General features: G+C 38.0%; 1 protein-coding gene across 6 annotated transcripts in view; it reads right to left on the bottom strand.

Moving 5' to 3' along the window:
- The window catches only part of LOC137091605 (protein numb homolog), a 111,386-nt gene that overhangs the window by 73,975 nt on the left and 15,498 nt on the right, over nucleotides 1–21,913 (bottom strand). The gene's annotated exons all lie outside the window — the stretch shown is intronic.

The following is a 21,913-nucleotide window of genomic DNA, read 5'->3' as shown; positions in this document are numbered from 1 at the left end:
ACTGGATGGTCATATACCTTTTCACCACTAGATGGGAGAAAATATCACACAGTGTAGCTTTAAGGCATTTGTTTTAAGTTGTATAATCCTGTCATTAAATACATCTGTGTCCTCAATGTGCCATGCCAGAACACATACACAGAAAGTGTATGTAAAGGATGGCTCTCACATTATATAACGAGACACACAACTACTTGTCCAGTTCTGTTCACATGACACGGGTTTCAAAAACTTGCTCTCAAAATGCAGGTGTCAATCCCAAAAATTTGAAGTGTCCTAAAAAAAAAAATTTCATTGTCACTATTGTTTATCACCAAACGGTTACAAAAAGCTGGTTATGCGACATACCCAGGTAGGTTTACAGATAAATAAACAGATAATCTCAACTTTCAGTTACTAAAACCTTGAGGAAACTCTCAAGGCTTGCAAGTAGCTCTCAAGTAGCCAACGCAACTTTAATTACTCCGGAGCAGGTTACGCTTTAGGGTTAGTTTACTTCAGAGGTGTTCAGTGTATACGGGCCATACTGATGAGGCTTCAGAGGGTGACAGATTTCACACTATTACATTATAAAGTGCTAAAATAACAAAACAATTTTTGTTTTATTTATTCTAATACATGTATTCTACTCTCATCTCACATATTGTGAAACAGCAATCAAATTTGTGTGGCACTTCACCACTAATTCAATTTGAAATGTGATTACATCTCCAGTAAATCCGGACACAGTTGAAAACAAAGTTTTAGTTTCAAAATGCACTCAGTCTACACTAGCATTTTCCAAAAGTTTCTTGTCAGAAAGAACATCAGAAAAAGATAAAAAATTACTGCACATGCATAAAATATAATAAAATCTCATGAGATTATAGAGAGAAATCAAAGTCCTTGTGCTATTTTACTGCAAAATGTTATTAGCAAAAAACCTCACTACTTTCTGCCGCATCCAGTTTGCTCCCAAATTGCCATTCCACACATGGTCTACAATGCATTGCCCTCAGTTTTAGGATAGCAATTGAGAGCAAATATTCTGTCATCTTTGCAAAAAATGTATATGAAAATATTACATTGTACAAAGTAGGGATGTCCCGATAACGTTTGTGCGTGCCCGATCTGATCTGAGTCGTTGAATATCTGTCCATTCTGAGTCCCAATTCGATTCATTTCTGTGTGCTTGGTGCACACTTTAAGAATTGAGTTATTAAAATGTATCCAATGTATACAGGGCCGTGCAGAGGGTTTCTCATGGGCTCAAATGTAAAAAAGGGACATTATCACTAAAGGGGATTCCAATGTAACTACAGTATTATATTTACAGAAATGCATGAACATTGTATACATATACACTACATTCATACTACACACACATAGATATTTTAATATAGTACTGCCAAACAATTACCAAAAGGTCTGCACGGCATAAATAATAAATTAAATGCATACATCTACACATGCATACACACATACATACACTCACACGCTATGTTGTAAATAAAATAAAAAATAGATTAATCACAATTAAAAATGTATTATTTCACAATTAATTCCAAATGAACGCAGAAACAACTTAAAGACTGAAGACCAGTATCACTGAGCTTGTTTACGTGTGCACCAATAATGCGATTATTTCTAATAATCTGAGTACGGTCTTAATAATCTTAGTTAGATGTTTGCATGACATTAGCAGAACTCTTCACTCCAGTGCATGCAATTTTCATTATTTGCTAATAAGTTATACCAGACTCAGAAAGGCATACATTACGCATGTTACCGGCTGTTTTAATCTACTTCACATTATGGACGTACTGGATGTTAATTTGCCCTGTAATGAACATCGCATTGCCGGGTTTGCCTACGCTATCGTCGTGTTCTTCGCGCTGTCTGGATGAAGATAAGGATCAGAGACTGCGCAGCGAGTTGTGTTGACAGATTTTAGTGATACTTCAGAATAATGTCAGTTCATTCATGAAGTTGTGTGAACAACACACGGCATCCGTATACGTCCACGCACATGCAAACTTTGGTCAGAGCGGCAATATTGCGATTACGCGGTTTACATGTTTTTCTAATGCTATTAAAATCGGCATATGTTAATGTGATTATGCTTACTGCGATTATGAGCTTAATCGCATTATGAGGGTGCATGTAAACGTGTCTGATACTAATACTGATCCTGATGTCTCTATTAAAAATAGATTGTTTTACCAGTTTTAAACAATAATTATAGCCATTCAGCAACGCTATCAATTTTTTTCAACATATATAAGGCTTCAAAAAATATAATTTTTTAAAATTTAAGTGAGCTTAAAACAATCCTCATATAAACCCATAATAAATATCATATTTACCTGGGCCGTTCTGTCTAACAGGTAGGAAATATACCAAAACTGAATAAAGTTAACAAAACCTCTGCACTGCATGAAATATATATTTATCCTTTTAAAAGCTACAAAAGGTAAACATTTTAGACTATCGTCTCTATACGCTCAGTGATGTTGCTGTTTGGTGTGGTCACTAAAGCTTATCATTTGCATATGTTTTTAAGCACTGTGGTTTAAAAGTGCCATTAGCAGCGAAACAGCTCATCAGTGGGCGCTCTGAAACACAGTACCTTAAATCACGGTTCATTCCTCTAATGGGAAGTGGCATTTGCTCTGTAAAAAGATCATGCAGTTACACAAAGGAACAGGCTAGAATCACACATGCTCTCCATTGCCGTCAGTCATGGGGCTGGGTATTGACAAAGTCATTTTCAAAATAAAGTCTATTCACTCAGCCGCCATATTTGCAACATCTTTCCTATTTCGGGCATCCAAGACCATCTATTTAAATCATCTCAAAAACTGCTTACATTTACATTTTACATTTAATCATTTAGCAGATGCTTTTATCCAAAGCGACTTGCTTTGGAAGAGAGCAATAGAAGCAACTAAACAAACAAGGACAACAGCCTGCAAGTGCTGTAAGAAGTCCTAATTAATCGAACCGTACACTTTTTTTTTTCATATATAAAAGAAAAACAGAAAATTTAATTGAATGGTTAAGTGCTAGTCTTTATTGGTCAGGTGCAGCTGGAAAAGATGCGTCTTAAGATGTTTTTTAAAAATGGCTACAGACTCAGCTGCTTGAATTGAGATTGGCAGATCGTTCCAACAGGCGGGAACGGTCCAGGTCCGTGAGAGCGATTTCATGCATCTTTGGGATGGCACTTGCAGAGCGCAAGCTTCTGGAGGGTGTGTAAGTCTGAGCAAGCGAGTTTAGGTATATTGGTGAAGAGCCGGTGGTTGCTTTGTAGGCGAGCACCATTGCCTTTAGTTTGATGCGAGCGGCCATTGGCAGCCAGTACTTGATGAAGAGAGGCGTGACGTGCGCTCTCTTCGGCTCATTAAAGACCACTCTCACCGCTGCATTCATTCGCTGCAAGGCGAATGTAACTCCGCGTGGCTCCGCATCCGAAGGTGCGTTAAAGTGGTATCGGGTGCGGTTGTATCGGGGTAGTACGAGTACAGTATCGGACCGACACCTGAGCACTGGTATCAGTATCGGTGCATCCCTAGAGCAGAGTGGACCAATCACAACAGACTGGGTCATCTGACCAATCAGAGCAGAGTAGACCAATCACAACAGACTGGGTCATCTGAAAAATCAGCAGAGTAGCTCACGGAAAGGAGGGATTTAGAGAGACTGATTAATCAATTGAATTATGAACACTGTGGTGATGTGCAATGTATATTATGAGAAAAATTTACCGTTTGTTGACCTTTGATGGACTTAAAGCTGTTGTTGGAGACCTCCAAAACTAACTTTAAAATAGCATAATAGGCGCGATTCCATCTTTCAAACTTTAGTTAGTGTGTAATGTTGCTGTCAGAGCATAAATAATACCTGCAAAATTATAAAGCTCAAAGTTCAATGCCAAGCGAGATATTTTATTTAACAGAAGTTCCCTTTCAAAGCCTACAGCGAACGGCCGGTTTGGACTACACCTCTGCACTTCCTGCTGTAATGACGTCACTAGAACCGTTTGTTGACTAACCCTCCGCCCACAAGAACACGCAAAATAGGGGGCGTGGTCTCGTTGCTCTCCCACGTGGAGAAGAGCGCGCATTCAGCGCTTGCATCTCCCCGTTATGGTAAGAGGCGGGACCTTTCCGGGCAAAGTGCGCTAAGCTGCTGTCCAATCACAACACGGGAAGCGCTGGCCCAATCAGAACTCGTTACGTGTTTCTGAAGGAGGGACTTCATAGAACAAGGAAATCATCAGGCCGTCTTTAGGACAGAGGAAACAGCGCTGTACAGATAAGTCAATTGTGTGAAAAATACTGTGTTTTTTTTAGACGCGAAACATGAACTCATGTTATATTGCACACTGTAAACATAATCAAAGCTTCGAAAACACGCAAAGAACGGGACCTTTAAGATATGCATGCTTTACAAAGCAATGAATTGAGAATTTCACTGGTATTTCTGCCATCAACTCAATAAACTTCCTTAAGTTCAATATTCATTCCTTACATTCAATATTCATAAAAGTGCTGATGAACGGAGCAATGGCTGAAAGAATATCTCAGTAAATATCTCTGTAGGTCACAGATCACACCTCTGACAGGCTTTGAGTCCTTTGGGCAGTAGAGCTTGAGCACCACTGTGTTTCCGCCATCAGTGACCATTGTGGACAGTGACCAATGTACCACATACAGGCCATTTATGAGGCCAGAGCAGAAAAGCACAACCTTTTGCATATCTAAATGAAAGTAAGAGCAGGTTTATGGCCGTGCCTGTGTTTAGTCAGTATTATCTGTGAAGGGCAGGCCTGTATACATTCACCTGACAAAGCCATCGGACAGACACGACGACTCCCCAGGATGTGAAATATTAAGAAGTTCACTCAGATATGTTCTGAGGATTTGCTGTTCCTGTCCTACATATCAATTTCGAATGCAAAATCTTGTATCTCTGTTTAGACTTCAGCACAAAACATGTATTTTACAGTTAAACCACACATATGTAAATTCTGCTGTGAATTGTAAATCCCCAGTGCAGAAATGCAAAGAGCGGCCGGACCAAAGTGTTTGTATGATGGTAAGAGTACACTGAACTTGCTCTCAACGGCATCAGTAAAGATGTTCAAGAAGATAGGCAGAAAGAAGGAAACGGGAGCATTTGGGATAGAAAGCAGACAGCCTGTAGCAATGTCAGGAAGGTACACTAGCTCACTCATTCATGCACACTTCCCTGGAAGAGATGCATATCTCCAACAAGGGTCAGAGAAATTAGACAGCCAGCCAAACTAATGCATGGGTTACTTTCTAACAAAGGTCAACCATGTACAACATCCAGGTCCGGCTCTAGCATTATGGGGGCCCTAAGCAGATTATCAAAAGCCCACGCAGAAAGTCTTGCAGCCCATGATGGACAGATCATGTCCATGTGGTAATTGTGTCTATTTGTTGTGTGGAAATCCAAATGTTCACCCATCATTCATTGACCTCAATCAACATTTGAAACAATGACTACGTTTACATGTGCCATTAATGCAATTATTTCTACACTCTAAAAAATGCTGGGTTAAAAACAACCCAAGTTGGGTTGAAAATGCACCGACCCAACAATTGGGTTGTTTTAACCCAATGGTTGAGTTGTTCTTACCCAGCAATTGGGTTGTCTTAAGCAACATTTAACCCAACCACTGGGTTAAAACAACTCAACCACTGGGTTAAAACAACTCAATTGTTGGGTCGGTGCATTTTCAACCCAACTTGGGTTGTTTTTAACCCAGCATTTTTTAGAGTGTAATAATCAGAGTAAGGTCTTACGGACTTATCAACAGACGACAAGCTGAACTCTTTTCATTTTTCTGATTATTTTCATTAAAGGGATAGTTCACCCAAAATGAAAATCATGTCATCATTTACTCACCCTCATGTTGTTCCAAACCTGTATGAGTTTCTGCTGAACACAAAAGAAGATATTTGGGGAAAAATGTGTAACCAAGGAAGCAGAGAGAACCACCATTCACGACCATAGTATTGTTCCCGCTTCTGTGGTAGTGAATGGTTGTTCTATCTGCTTGGTTGCAAAAAAAATTTCAAAGATTTTTTTTGTATTTAAGTCAATGTTTTTTTTAATGGGGTTTTGTTTAAAAGGCTGAAATATGTGGTAAGCTCAAGCTCAAAACACTTTCATGTTTATTTTACTGGTATAGTTTGTTTATAGCCTTTAACTTTTTACTCCTGCCGACTTCATTTAGGCTTCAATATTAAAAATTCAAATTCAAATTTGCGTTCATCTGCATCTATCTTGATGGACAAATAGGCCTGTCACGATAACAAATTGCTGGACGATAAATTGGCCAAGAAATTATTGCGATAAACAATAATATTGTCGTTCTGAGACCATTTTCATCTAAAATAATGATAATGGGATAAAAATGCAGGTACACCTTTTCAAAGATTAATGAACTTTAATTTCTAAAGACTATTTAACACTAAAAATGGAAAACATTTTAAATACCCACAATAAATGAACAAAACAACCAAAAACAATAAACGGTTTGTATCACAGTTTTAGGGCCCGGATTTCCGTTCTGTATGGTTCTTGTTGTTGTTTTTTTCTTTTAATCCAGAAATGTACTTCAGCAAATTATATATTAATTATCCACAATTTAGGATACAGTATTAAAAAAAAATGTTATATCATAGCCTAATCATGCACAAACTGAACTTGACCATCTCTGAGGAAAGTGATATTTTGACACAGAAAGAAATAAGACATCGATGACATGCTTTTCATTTATTTGGCAAAAAAAGGAGAATGTGTATTGCTATCTCTACAGGAACTTATGTGTCTTTTTAGCACACAAAGATTGAACTGAAGAATTAACTTGCGTTTATCAAACTTCAGTGTAGCTTTAAGCCTCGTTTATACACGACGCGTCCGCTCAAGCGCGAGGGTGCGCGTGGCAAAAATGGCGTCGATGCGGAGTGCGCGAGACCCATAGTTGCCAGGGTCGCGGTTTTCCAGCACAATTGGGCTATTTTAAAAAAGGAGTTGCGGGAAAAATTACGGAGCCGCGGGTTGCGGTTTTTTGGGCTACAATTATAAAGCACTGCGGCCGTGGAAAAATATAAAAGAGTCAAAGAAAAAATAAAATGGAGCGGTTTATTAGTGGGTTTTGATCCCTGGGAACGAATTAACTTGGCAACAATCGCTGCACGTGAGGAGACACGTCACTTGAGCATTTCACAAATCAAGCATCATCACGTCACATGAGTTATTTTTTTACGGTCTATGGTTATGCCTTTGGTGGTTAAAGCATCGGTTCGGTTGTCCGTGGATGAACAAGCAGCACTATAAAATATCAGGTAAATGGAGAAAAACCATCACCACGAATGCTTTCTCTCTTTACTGCTGAAATCTATTCAGCACCACATGAGAAGGGTGGGGAAGAGAGCATAATGTCCAAAAGAAGACAGCCCTGAGATTGTAAACTGTACACACACACACACACACACATTTTGGAAACGACTATTTTGATTGTTTTTGAAATAAGTATCTTCAACAACGCTGCATTTATTTTATTAAAAATAAAAAAGTAATGTTGATAAAAGTGTATAAAAGTAATAATATTATAAAATATTATTCAAATTTAAGTAACTGTTTTCTATTTGAATATAGTAAAGTGTAATTTATTCTGTGATTTAAAGCTGTGTTTTCAGCATCATTACTCCAGTCTTCAGTGTCACATGATCCTTCAGAAATCATTATAATATAATTATTTCCTCCTCAACAAACATATATGATTATTATCAATGTTAAAAACACGTTTAGGATAATCTAATTAATAGAAAGTAAAAAACAAACAAAGTATTTATCTGAAATAGAAAGCTTTTGTAACATTGTACTACCGGGGGTAGGGGGTGGGTAAACAAAGAAAGGAATACATTTATTCAGCAAGGATGCCTTAAAAATTAATTAAGTGACGGTATAGACATTTATAAAGTTGCAAAAGCTTTATATTTCAGATAAATGCTGTTCTTTTGAACTTTCTATTTATTAAATAATCCTGAAAAAAACTGTTTTCAACATTGATAATAATCATAAATGATTCTTGAGGAGCAAATCATAATATTACAATGATTTCTGAAGGATCATGTGACACTGAAGACTGGAGTAATTCAGCTGAAAATTCAGCTTTAATCACATAAATAAATTGCATTTTAAAATATATTAAAATAGAAAAGTTATTTTAATTTGTATTAATATTTCACAATAATACTGTTTAGCTGTATTTTTGATCCAATTAGCAGTGAGCAGAAGAGACTTCTTTAAAAACAATCAGTTTTCAAAACCATTTGTGGGAATCCAGTGGTTGTCTAATTTGATTGGACACCGATCGTTCCAGACGAATCTGCTGGCCGAGAATGACGTCTCATCACGCCACACTCGGTCTGCGCGTCGAGTATAAACACCTCTTTAAACGGACGAGGCGCGCGCAGTCAACGAGAGAGACGAGGAAAACAAAAAAGCATGCAAATGGCAATTATCGCGGCCGGAAAAATTATCGAGCTCATTTTTTTTATCGTGCAATTAATTGATTTATCGACTATCGCGACAGCCCCATGGACAAATTTATAAACTTTTGTTGATCACAGAGCTTGTTTTTAGCGATAATCCAAAAGCCTATGGGAAAATCCTATTGGGTTTTTAATGGAGGGAACCAGTGCGGGGCAAACTGGCGATTGGCCTACAAAGGGACATCATCCCTGCACCAGTCTACACCTAAAAATGATGACCGCTCTCTGGCTCAGCAGCAGTGACTGAGGGAGATTTTAATTTTCACTGTGATCATTGTCAAAGGTTTAGCCTAATGGACAGACGAATCATTGTCATTTAGGAATGAGATCATGGGCGTTTGAGCTCTATTAGATACATATTCTGAATAGGTATCCTCAAAAAATATATAACCAAATGCTTTGGTGTATCTGTATTCCTTCAGGGCCATGTGTGGAAAAGAAATTAATCACTGCTAAATTATGCACAATGACCCAGTTTTCTCACTCTCAAAACTTAAAAAATCTGAAACAGACTCTAAGTGCAAAAGAATCACAGCTTAAACACACACACACAAACTCAAGTGTCAACCAAGGCGTTAAAGTTCAAATGTTATTTGGTTTTATCAGATGATGGAATCTTCTTTCAAATGAATGAGGATTATCTCACATGACTCTGGGGCAACAGCAGCTGGGATTTGATATGATTGAATATATGGCTGCCATTCACACATGATGCATCGCCAACTACTAACATTATACAACACCACATCTAGATACAACACACTGCCATAATTCAAGCTGTAATAACTGGGGCACAACTGAGGACAGACACAAAACATACAGTAATATGATATATCATGATAACGAACATGACAAAAACCAGGGGTGTGTACTAGACTTTTTACATCCATCAAATATGGATTCTGAGTTAAACCACCAGGCATTGAGGGGGACAAGTCCCCTCCAATAATTGGAAATGGCCAAACTGTTACCTCCAATATTTTAAATTTTTTAATGTTGCTCTCCATTACACACGTCTGCTGTGTGGCAGACGGTTAAAAAAATAAATACATTTTAGGCTGGTCTGCCTCAGCGGTCTAATAACTCTCTTAATGTCAAAATTATGGCCAAACAGATCAAAGGCTTACTGTTCACTGAAGAGGAGTGTGAATTACAACCAAGCGGCAACCTCCCCCAGTTTCTCTTGAAGCCAATATGGAAGTGACTTAAACTGCAGTTTATCAACTGGCCGCTAGAGACCGGTTCCAGAAGGAGCAGAATCTCATTGAGCTCCATGTTAAAATGCCCAACTTTACAGCAGAAAAAAAACGTTTACAGCCTGGTACAAATTGTGGTTTTGGTCTGTATAGCTAATTCTGCCCTTCATGACAACTGTGGTGATGGGGGTATCTCATTTGTTTGCATTATATAAAGCCTTAAAGTTCTGCATAATTAAGGGCGTGGCCACTTTGAGTGACAGGGGGATTGCCGTTTGTCTGCTGTCTGTTAGTCATCACGTCACCTCAGCTCCGCCCACGTCCTGCATCTTTGGCCATTTTTAGTTATACGGGAGTGATTAGCTTTTCCAGTGAAAGAGTGCATGCGTGGTAATATATACAAGTAGCTAAACATTTAATATTTGACAGCTGTTTTATAATGGATACGTTTAACAATACACATACGGTGATGCAAATTACTTAAAGGTCCCATTCTTTGCGATTCCATCTTTCAAACTTTAGTAAGTGTGTAATGTTGCTGTTAGAGCATAAATAATACCTGTAAAATTATAAAGCTCAAAGTTCAATGCCAAGCGAGATATTTTATTTAACAGAAGTTCCCTTTCAAAGCCTACAGCGAACGGCCGGTTTGGACTACACCGCTGCACTTCCTGCTTTAATGACGTCACTAAAACCGTTTGTTGACGAACCCTCCGCCCACAAGAACACGCAAATTCGGGGGCGTTGTCCTTTTGCTCTCGCAGGTCGAGAATAGGAAGCGTTGTTTTTGTAGAGTGTGTTTGTTGTCATGTCATTGAAACGCTGTTATTTTCATCCCGGAGTCAAATCACCTTTGTTTGGCCTTCCCACGGACGATATACGTAGAGATCAATGGCTACAGTTTATGGTTAACTCGGTTCCGGAAAATTATAATCCCAATTTAAAACTATGTGCAGCACATTTTGCTGAGGACTGCTTTCTCAATCTCAATCAGTTTAATGCCGGATTCGCAGAAAGATTATTCTAAAGATGACGCAGTTCCCTCTTTGTCTGGAGAAGGCGTTGTTATGGACCACAACCGGTAAGTGTATTTTATTATTTAAGTCGGTCCGTTTAACAGTTTATGTAACTCATGACACAAAGTGCAACGCTGTTTAGCTTTGTTAACTAACGTTAGAAAACTTAGCATATAAAAGTGTAGTAATTCATTCAGACACCATCGATTGTTGGTGTTTGTAATGATCAGTTTAAACGACTGAATAGACAGCTTACCATTCTGAAACATCCAGCAAAAGTCTTTCCTGAGCAGGTTGTAATCGATCCTCTTCGATATTCTCCGGGTCTGATTCCGGCTCAAATTGATAAGGCAATATAGACATTTTTGCAATAACATTGAACGCGCGTATCTACACGTTATGGTAAGAGGCGGGACCTTTCCGGGCAACGTGCGCTAAGCTGCTGTCCAATCACAACACGGGAAGCGCTGGCCCAATCAGAACTCGTTACGTGTTTCTGAAGGAGGGACTTCATAGAACAAGGAAATCATCAGGCCGTTTTTAAGACAGAGGAAACAGAGGTATACAGATAAGTCAATTGTGTGAAAAATACTGTGTTTTTACACGCGAAACATGAACTCATGTTATATTGCACACTGTAAACATAATCAAAGCTTCGAAAACACGCGAAGAACGGGACCTTTAACTTTATAATGTAATTTCGCTGTTTTGAATTGAAAATTAGTCATAACCTAATGTGATGGGACAAGAACTTTTTTTTTTTTTTGACATATTTACACATACAAGAGTGAATGTGTGCATATTTTCAAACAAAATATTATTTGCAAAGAGCTATAATTAGATCTAGAACTTATTTAACCTTATTTATTTTCTGTTCCCTTAAATCCATTTTTAACCTTTAATTATGTAATTTCTTTAAAATAAAAACGAGAAAACAAGGGGGTGGACTTGGTTATGGCCTTGAAAACGCATCCTGATTGCATGTGGTAAAAACAATAAAGTGAAAACATTTGAATGCCTTTTGAAGAGGCACCAATAAAAATTCCTCTTCTAAAATAACTTCAGATGAATTTAACTTTTTGTGATGCCACTCACACACATGCTGCATTTAAAACCTCATTAAAAATGCCATTAAAGCATTAACCTCAAATGCCATTAATGTCCATCAGATATATTACCTTCACTACTCTGCACAGTGAAAGCGGCACCAAACTCTTTTGATTTATGAAGGAAGCGCGGACACACTTGTACAAAGATATCACCAGTCTTACTCCTAACAGTAGAATACGAGCCCCCCTGTCTCCTATTAAAACAGCAGAGCAAGTCAAGAGGCTCACCACACAAAGGTTATGTTGGTGATCTTAAGGGAGCTCAAGCAGGTCTTGTCAGAGCAAACTGCAGGTTTGTTAAATGCCCTACTGAAACCAGAGCCTCTCTGACGGCTGTACTCATGTTTTATTCAGGCTCTGCCAGTCCAGCAACAAATACATCTGAAACCTGGGCCTAAAATCACAAACAATCCATCTGAATGAAACCAGCGAGACATTCTTGCTCCAATGACCAAAATAAAATGACTAAAAGACCATCCAACAGATTGAAAAAGCCTAATATTTTAATCGCACATGGGTGAACATCACAAAAACAGTCAGGAACATGATTTAAGGAAATAAAACATACCTTTAGGCTGTAAAATAAACGAATAAAAAAAAATGTAAAAACTATATTTTGGGGGGAAATGTGTTTTACTGTCATAATTCAAAATGTATATGGTCCTATTAAAATTGTTAAAAGATGTTAAATGATTAAACATGCTTTTTGATTATTAAAATGTACCGCAATTACACCGCATTAAAACAGAATCCAGAAAAATTTTAACTAAAAATCACAGAATTTGGGGAGATAAATCAAATGGATTTCATAGGGCCCTAAAAATAAAAGGTATTAAACTTTTAATAAACAGCTGATAAATTGCCTTGAAAAAAAAATCACGATTTTATGTAATTAGATGTGCTTTTTAATACCTAAAATGTAATTTATACTTGATAAAAAATGATTGCTCGTAGCTTTTAATTCACTTGCATTTCACACGTTTTTGCACTATATGTAGTTTATAAAATAAAAAATATTTGCTAGATTTTCTCCAGTCTGGCTGGATTAGGGATGTCATAAGTGCTGGTACTTCGGTACCAAGTCGGTACTAAAATGTAAAAAAAATTGACATTTCCAGCATTTCTGACTCCCGAGTTTATTCAGTATATTCAGTATACCCGCAGCGGTTCAGTCGCTTCAGTGTTTATCTACACACAGGGCTCCAGATTGCCACCAAATATCTGTAAACTGTCTGTAAATATTAAACTGCAAAATATTTTTTTTAATATTACTCCCGCATGTTCATGTGATGTGGATGACGGGCGCAGATGCTTGGTTTCATTTGCAGCTCTGTATTTGACACTCGCTGTCTTTTTAGCTTCTGCCGTGTCACTATATGAGGACACGAACGCATAAACCGTCACATCATGAGCATTTACCGTTTCATTTGAGAAAACTCATATCATGAACACAGACACTCAAAGCTCTTCACAGCAACCCGTCAAAATAAAACTGCGGTTTAACTTGAAATAGACAGAAATATATTACGCTTCTGTTGTACCATATTCAGCTACGTCTCTATGTAATAATAATAGGCTATACTACTACTACTACTACTAATAATAATAATAATAATAATTAAAGCTGCAAGCAGCATTTAGCGGGGTTCAAGCCTTTAAGGCCTTTTAAGCACATAGGCATTAAAGACGTTACATTTTATTTAGCAAGATTTTAAACACTAAAATAATAGATGGAAAAGTCCATTTACAGCCAATATAGGCAATTTACCATAGGAAATGTATGGTTTTTAAAGCTTTTTAACAGTTATAGCGCCACCTATAGTCCGATCTTTGTAAAACTTTGCATGCTTCATCAGCATGTTATGCCACATGTACCCAACAATTTTCGTGAAGTTTTGAGCTTTCCCTTAGGATTTATAGGCTTTTGAGTGTATTTTGCCACGCCTCTTTTATAAATGGCACTTTTATAGCCATCCAAATGCAAAAGCTCAACTTTTTTTCAATGAATATTTATCTAGAGAGTCTAGAGAATTGTCCTAGCCTGGTTTGGTTCCGATTGGGCAAAAAAAACAGGGACTAGTTCGCAAAAGTAGGTTTTTAACATAATAATGAATATTTAATTAATCATTGGATTGACAGAAATGGTTCTAGAGGCAAAGTTGTTCAGCATGAGGAGATCTATTATATGATATGCATATTTTGCGGATGTGTGCAACACCACGTGATTACAGAGCCATAAAACTTATTAGCGCCAACTAGTGGCCGATTTTTTTCAAAATTCTTACAGACCTCTAGGACCATGAGTCAAACATGCCCACTGAGTTTCGTTCCGATCGACCTCCGTTAACCCCATCTAATAGGTGCTCAAAATTCATTGGCTGATGGCAGCCATGTTTTTTGAGATACGCCAATGTCCTCATAGACATACATGGTACCTTGGGCCAAGACACTGCATACCAATTTTCAGGTCAATTGGACTAGCAGTCGCGTGATTATAGCTATTTTCATGGTTTTTTCACATTATAGCACCATCAAGTGGTTAATCGTCACAATGTTTTTATCGTGACCTCAATTTGAGCCCATACATATGTGCACCAAGTTTGGTGAAGATATCTCATTTCGTTCTTGAGTTATAGCCTCTTTTGTAAAATAGGCTCCACCCTATATTTATATTTTCACGCCCCTATTCGTCCTGAATCGAAATTTTAACTTTTTTTCAATGAATATTGATATTCAGTCTACAGAGAACATTTTGGCACTGGTTTGGTTCCAATCGGTCAAAAAAACAGGGACTAGTTTGCAAAAGTAGGTTTTCAACAAAATTCAAAATGGCGGAAAAATTTGCATACCGGAAATAAAATCGGAGATATACGTTTTGTTCGGCAAGAACTCAGCTTTCCAATGATATAAGACACTTGAGTGTGGACCAAACGGTTTAGGAGTTATGAGCCCTTTCGCGCTTTTGGTTGCTGTAGCGCCACCTATTGGCCAATCGGGGTCATACCTTCTGAGGGTCTTCCCAGAGTGAGGACTACCATCTGACAAAGTTTCAACGCTCCAGCTCTTACGGTTTTTGCTGCACGATGCGTTTTACCGGAGAATAATAATAATAAAAACCCTTACAATTACAATAGGGTTTCAGCACTTCGTGCTTGAACCCCTAATAATTATGCCTAGATGGTTGCTTATTTTTCACTTTTAAACAGCATACAGCCTTTAAATGTGTATGTATTATTTACGTATAATGATTATCACCATAAATAATGAACTCATTGAATTGAATAAAAAATGAAAAAAAATTTAACAAAATTTAAAAGCATTTTGCTGTGGTACCAAAATTGGAACCGTAAAATGTTAATGGTATTGGTACTACTGTAATTTTGGTATTGTGACATCCCTAGTCTGGCTCTAATTTAAAGGTAGGGTAGGACGGACTGATCTAAAACACTTTTGTCCAAATTTGTTTAAACTTTCTTTATATGTTAAAACATAATTAAAATGTAAGCACTCTAAAAACCGAGTGACTCTAGACTTTTTAATCTGCAATAAACACCGCTCATTATTTTCGTTCGGGGCGAAACAAATGATTGGCTTGGGTGACTGTCACTCTCTCTCGCTACCATGGCGACCACCGCTTTCGCTACAGGATCTGCCCACATGCGCGCGCTCGTTTGTTTGAGCAGTTCAAGAGGCAAGAAACCCAGGCAAAATAATGGCAGAGAAAGAGCATTCAAAATTCACAGTGCAGGGTTTTACAGTCAGCGAAGGCAAACAATGCAAAAAAGAAAGACAGTACGAGAAAAGGCAATGCACAGAAAGTCTTTGGATAAACAAAGAAATCAAACGCGAGTAAATATCTGTGTGGCTTTTCAACGATGGTGAGAACTGAGGGACATTATGTTTTCATGAAGCATGTATCAAGAGCACATGAAGCTGCCTAATATAGCTAACATAACATTACTTAGCATAAAGTTACAATATTAAACACTTAGCCATTAGTAGAGATGATGAATACTCAATATGCTTAGCTTAAGTTGATCGCTGTCGTGTTGAATTTCTTTTCTTGTCGAAAAATTATCTTTAGACAACAAAATGCATGTGTAAAAGCTAGTACACCGCATCCAGGGACTTTTTTTTAGAGCTAAGTTAGCTTTAGCTGATAATCAACAATGCTTTCATCGTGGAAACTCTTATTATAAACTTATATATAAACTTATTTGTTTATATTCAAAATGATAAAGTTCGATTTTTTAATTACATGTGATTCTGACATGATGTGACTACATGCACACCGCTCGTCTGAGGTAAATAATGTGTCTTCCAGCTGATTGGTCGGTGAGGCGCTTTCGTGTATTTTGGGGGCGTGGCTTTGGAAAGAGCCCAGAAGGGAAAAGGTGGAGTGAATGGAAATAATGAGCTGTCTGTCGTGAGAGGTCTACAGACACTCAATTTCTATACTTTCTTTTTCAGAATGTTTACATTTTAATTGTGTATTGATATATAAAGAAAGTTTAAACTAGCTTGGAAAAAAAAGTTTTTTAACCAATTCCTACCTATCCTACCTTTAATGTGCAGCTTCCTTTGTTCGTCTAAATTTAAAGGAAGTGTATGTAAGATTGTGGCCAAAACTGGTACTGCATATGGTGTACCCCCTCTCCCGCTGACTCGAGGTTGCCAGATTGGCTGCAGGATCATCAGGAGCGTTTGTAGATCTGCAGCTGTGGTAACTAGAGCAGATCTGGCAACCCGGATGCAGAAACACTACTGACTTTGTGATTGGTCGATCGGTGGAGGGCGGAGCTTCAGGCCAAAACACAACATGTCAACATCTACATCAGTTGAGGGCTGCAACAACAACTTTTAAAAGACAATATCCTGGCCAGACTACTGTTGTCAGTGATTCCCGAAATTCTGGGAAAATGTCACAGTGCTCTAACAAAGTCGTGTTTGGTGCAAAGCTCCATTCAATTCCACAAGAGCTTAGTGGATGAATCAAACTCCCCCAAAGCAGATAAGAAATGCTCTGGTGCTCCGATGAAAGAGAAAACTAAAAGAGCAGGTAACAGGAGCCTATGTGACTCAGTGTGCTGGCTCAAACCAGAGCAGGGAATTTCATCACACCCCGTCGGACCAGTCCGACCACTCAATGAGGCCAAAAGAGGCCTGCGGTATTTAACATTCTCCTTCTGGGTGACTGCGCCGCACCTGAGTGACACCTGAAGCGACCAATCCGCCCGTCTCGCTCCCTCTAGGCCCACGACTTCAACTGAACAAACTGAAAGAACTCATTGTCTGTCGTCCAAGACAATGGAGACACTATTGCACGAGGAGCCTCGGAGAGATCGCTGTTCTACGGACAAATGCATGCAGTGGAGCAAAAGTCGTCCGAATAATGGAAAATTACCCCGTGGCACAGACCGCAGAGGTGCTTTGATTGCTTTGAAGCCAAGAACAGCTCCATCAGCGTACGGGCTGCTGAATAAAGCTCCGATCAGTCTCAGCGGGACTGAGAACAATCTGCAACGAGCTTTGGATCCAGTGCACCCTGTGTTACTGGTGCCCAATCTGGCCCCATTTCTACCACATAAGGAGGAAGGATACTTTCCTCACTTAGAAACTGACCTAACTGAAGAAAAATATGTTTGTTGAAGTAATAAAATTATCAAAACGTAAATCATTTTAAGATATATAGAAATATTGCATAAAAACTGGCTTTTAGCTGAATTTTCAATGGTAGAGATTAGGCATGTGCCGATATCAATTTTTCATGTTGCGATTAATTGCTGAAGCTTTTATCACGGTATACGGTATTATCACGATATTGAAATAAGTTGCAAAAAAAGTTGTCATGGCATAACATAATTAAGAACTATTTTTGTAATGACAAAAATAACTGAATGTTTAAATACAATAATACAACGCACCAAAAATATATACAGCTCTGGAAAAAAATAAGAGAAATCAATGTTAAGTGGTCTCTTAATTTTTTCCAGAGTTGTAAAAGTACAATTTTCAAACAGATTAAAGTGCAAAAGAATTTAAAGAACCACAGGTAACACATTACAATAAGGTCTCATTATTTAATGCATTAACTCAGATTGAGCAATAGCTACATTTGTTACAGAAAGTATAATGTTTTTGTTAATGTTAGTTAAGAAATACTGATCATTGTTAGTTTTATCTTAGGTCCATTAAAAAAGTTATTTTGTTATTAAACAGTAACTAAGAAATTAACATTACTTAGAATAATTAATTCTTTATAAGTATTTTTCATTGTCAGTTTGGTAATAATGAATTAACATATTAACTAATGAAGTCGTATGTCTTTTGGACAAATAATCCAAAAAATTCTAATCATTAGGGCATGTTGTAGTCCAGATTAAAACATAATGTTTAAGTTTGAAAATAAATAGCCTATTAAGTCTTAAAGTATTAAGTTTTTGGTGCTGTGATGAACAACATTGAGATTACAAAAACGAATGGCTGTTTTAAAAACTTCTTCACTAACGCGGTTACGATTGTTTGCAGTGTTTCCGGGTAACCGCTGCATTCCGCAGTTCATCAGCGCCCTCTGCTGTCACTGAGCGGCACTTCAGCAGCGCGTCTCCTTCACTCGTTCATGCGCTTCTCATTTACACCTGAGCCCTTGCGTGTCTCTTTGACGCAGAATACAGCGGTGTTGAGCATTTATACGGTTGATGGGCAAAATATTCTTGAGTGCATTATAAAAAAATATATAATTGTTAATAAATTATTATTTACGATATTTTGAAGTGCCCACGATAACAATATCGTGCATATTCATTATCGTGATATATCGAATTACCGAAAATCGGCACATGCCTAGTAGAGATTAGGGGTTGAACGAATTTAAAAAAAAATTTAAGTCGACATTTATGTGATGAAAGTCGAGTCAACGTCGACTAGTCGCTGATGACGCCATTAATGAACAAATAAACCTGAACCTCGAGCTGAGACGCGAACTCGGGACAGCTATGGTATATGACACAGCGCTGCCCATAAGGTTATTGGTCTTACATAACAGCTTCTGTATCAGTTCTTTTGTCTTATGGTCGTTATATTTCTCACAGATTTCTGAATAAGATACAGATAAAGTAGCACAATAAAGATTACATGTATATGAATGCATTATTGAGTGGTTGCGTGTGAATTAACTCTACCTGGCAGCGTCTCTCTACTAATAGTGAAGCTGTGAGTTTTAGTTATCAAGAAATACATGCTAGAACTTTTCAGTTTCTAAGCTATTTTATGTATAAATCACAGAACAGTGTTGATACATTTTGACGCTGCTGAATGGTTTTGTATGAGGCGCGCGCGATCTCCGCATGATGTGCGATCGGCTGTGTGTGTGCGTTGCAATGCAGCACGCATTAGTTTAGCACGATGATTAACTTATGTGTACAATAAGCCTGCATTCTCCCGATCAAGTTTGAGTATCCAGATGGTATAATCAAACATGTCTTTTGGAGAGCTCACGACGTATGCAGAGCTCACAGAGTATTAATTTAATCCTAACTCTAAAATTAAAAACAAAGATCATATTTTACAAAAGCTCAAAGAAATGCTAATACTTTGTTTATAAACACTTTAAATTACAGAGAACGTGTAAAATATATATATATATATATATGTTAAGCATGTTAACAGGGTGGGAAATAATTTTTGGCTGGTGGATGCCCAATTTTACCAGCCACTTTTTCTGGAATTCAAATTTATAAAAGAAAGTGCATTAGCCTAGAAATCTAGACGCACCCTAGCGGCAGCAAATCTAATCTGCCGCGAGTGTCGTCTAGCAACTCTCAAAATTCTTCTGAGCTGTAAACGCCAAACTCTTGATGGGCCAATTACATCGTGTATAGAGTCGGTGGGCGGGGCCATAATGACGACGGTCGAGTTGCGTTTGCGTGCTTCTAGTAAACACAGAAACTGGCAAACTGCGGTCTTTCGAATCAGCTTTGACTGCGACTCTGGAAGACTTGGAGTTAAGCTTTTCTCTGAGAAAAGAACAAAGAACGGCACTGAAGTCATTCTTAAAAATGGAAGATGTGTTCAGAGTTTAGCCGACCGGATACGGTGAATGTTTAATCTATCAACGAGCTCTGCTTCACCTTCGTTGCTCTGGTTGGTGTAGCGCTATCCTATCGCGTGCAGAGGGAGTTTGAAAGACAACCGTTTATCCCGCCCCTCGGATTGAGCTGTCAATGGTGAGTTTCCAGACCAAACATCTTGATGTGGGTCTGGCTTGTCAGGGTTAGGGTTAGAGTTACTCAACAAAAGTGCATTACTGTTACCAGCAACATCATTCTTTGACAAAAGCTGTCCAATCTGTTACAATTAATAAATAAAAAAATTAAAATTTTAATAATAATTTTTAATAATAAAATACTTAAATTTTTTACTAAGTAGTAAAAATATATGTTTCACAATTCACCCACCACTGTGGCTAGAATACATGGCAAAGTCGCCCGCCACTTTGAAAAAGTACCTGCCATTGGCTGGTGGCGGGAGCTCATTTCCCACCCTGCATGTTAAGGAAATAAATTATTTTGAAGATAAATCAGGGTCGCACCGCATGACATTCTTTTAAGGCCACGGTTAATTTATCTAGATGGAAAAGAGAAAGCGTTGCACCATCACCACTTCAATGGAAAAGGGTGTGAGAGACACAGACTGTGCATGAATGTGACTCATCTCGCAGGCCTGGATCTCTGATAAAAGCCTGAACGGCTGAGGGCCGTCCACTGATGCAAGTCAGAGGAAACACTCCCCTCCTCCTCCTCCTCCTCCTCCTCTTTCTCCCCCCTCCTCCTCAGGAAAGGAATGCACATTCTTCCCACGTTACGCTTGTCTTATCTGAGGGAGGGAGCTCTTGGAAAGCACAATATGTGCTTGTGCTAATGCGCGCCTTCACATTTGAATCATAAGTGTTGAATCGAACATCTCCATCAGCGATCTTCAGCTAACAACACAGGGCTGCAGTTTTATTACGTTTACTGCATGCATTTAGCAGACGCTTTTATCCAAAGAGTCTAACAAATGAGCCGCGAGCTAGAGAAGAGAAGAAATGTTATGACACGGCCTACAAGTTTATTGGGGCATGTTTTACAAGGAAACACTATTTCAGTCTTTCTACTGACTAGCAAAACAAGTTTTTTCAGTGTAGAAAAGAAGTTTGACAAAATTGTGAATGACTAAAATATTGCAAATGTACATATCGCAATATGCATATCGCAACGGCTCGCAATATCTGAATGATTTTAATAGGCTACTTCAACATTGTGAAAAGTGTATGTTTTAGGTTTTACATACACTGTAAAATTTTTTTTGAAAAAAGTTACCTGGTTGCCTTAAAATTTTGAGCTGATACAATGAACATTTTTTGAGATTCGACAACCTTTATAAAAAATATTATTTAAAAAATGTGTAAGCATATTGGGTAATTGTGTGTGTTTTATTTCTGATGACGCAGTGAAACATGCCAAATAGTGCTATTTTTATGATTTATCAATTTTTTTATGTGGTTCAGATACAATAATATTTTGAGTTTCTATTTATTAAACACATTTCCTTCATTGTATCAACTCAAAATTTTAATTTCAATAAACTGAAAATTTTAAGGCAACCAGGTTACTTTTTTAAGTGAACCCAACAAAAACCAACAATTTTTTTACAGTGTAGACTGGGCACACGACTACTGTTACTTATGGGACTTGCTTGATGTTAAAAACAGTTATTAAATGCAATAATTTACGCAAAACCATAACTTGCAGTCTCGCGCTGTCTGACACACACACACACACACACACACACACACACACACACACACACACACACACACACACACACACACACACACACACACACACACACACACACACACACACACACACACACACACACACACACACACACACACACACACACACACACACACACACACACACACACACACACAAAAGTGAATGACACTGTCTGCTGGTCACTTTCAGAAGTTGTAT

This window comes from Pseudorasbora parva, chromosome 10 (assembly GCF_024679245.1).
Source record: "Pseudorasbora parva isolate DD20220531a chromosome 10, ASM2467924v1, whole genome shotgun sequence".
Taxonomy (NCBI): Eukaryota; Metazoa; Chordata; class Actinopteri; order Cypriniformes; family Gobionidae; genus Pseudorasbora; species Pseudorasbora parva.
The sequence above is the reverse complement of the archived record's forward strand: the minus strand, read 5'-3'. Positions and strand labels throughout refer to the sequence as shown.